The following is a 1,142-nucleotide window of genomic DNA, read 5'->3' as shown; positions in this document are numbered from 1 at the left end:
CACAAATTGGAATAAAATCATAAAAATAAATGGCCTGTTTTTTTTTACCTGTTCAATAATACAAATGTTATCTTGATGTTACATATACAAAAGGTTGAAAACTTATATTGCACAGAATGAAGTATATGGAATTCACTCTTGCAAAATATAAAATGAAAATTTTGTAGTAGTCATTAGACATACTTGCAAAGTTGAGGAAAAATCCTAAGCAAAAGAACATTGTAATTGTTTTAGCAACTTACTGGAGAATTCCTAAGTGGAAATATGGTAAACATGATTATATAACTAATGTCAAAATAATACAATGTGAATGCCACGAATTGAATGTAAAAGTTCCATAGACAGAGGAAATGGGGCTTCTATTCTTTATAAGACAATAGCAAAATAGTGAATATGAGAAAATATATTCAAACTGGTATTTGGGTGGATCAAGGATTTTTTATTGGGATGTGGCTGTGAACTACCATAAGTGTATAATGTGAGAAGGTCATTATCTTCCCAAAGGAGTTTTTTGCATTGTGGTACAAACTGTTGAAATATGCTGTAAATATGAAAACAATAATAAGCTGGAGATCAAGGCTCTTACCAGTGTGTAAAATGTAATTTAAAACTGAAAAGGTAATCATTCAAGAGAAACCAGCAATATATATTTTCCATTCTAATTAATAGGCATGAAGTTTATAAACTACCCTATCATGAATCATGAGGATAAGGACAAACAGAAAAAAGAGTGAAATCAGTTTATTTTATATGGACGACCTGACCCTGAAGGAGGAGGCTCAGAGATTGAAAATTACTCATAATCTCGTATGCCAATGCTAGGAAATAGACTACCAAGACAAATCAGTTTGTATTCATTTCTAATATACTGGAAGAAGGTGGGTGGTTTCATTATCTTGGAACATGTCCAAATAAAAAACATTATCTTGGAACATAGAAAAAAAAAAAAAAAAGGGGCTTTTACATTAATTTTGGAAAGAAGGAATATAAAAAAACACCAGGCGTAAAATATCAAATTTTTATTTTTATGCAATTACATTTGTGAAAATACAAGACTTGAGACTTGCAAGCAATTGCAGAAATAGAAATACATGGAAATTGTATTTTGGAGGCTGTCAATTTGAAATTAGTAGTGTCCCACC

This window comes from Penaeus monodon, chromosome 28, assembly GCF_015228065.2.
Source record: "Penaeus monodon isolate SGIC_2016 chromosome 28, NSTDA_Pmon_1, whole genome shotgun sequence".
Classification (NCBI taxonomy): Eukaryota; Metazoa; Arthropoda; class Malacostraca; order Decapoda; family Penaeidae; genus Penaeus; species Penaeus monodon.
Note: the sequence above shows the minus strand (reverse complement) of the source record.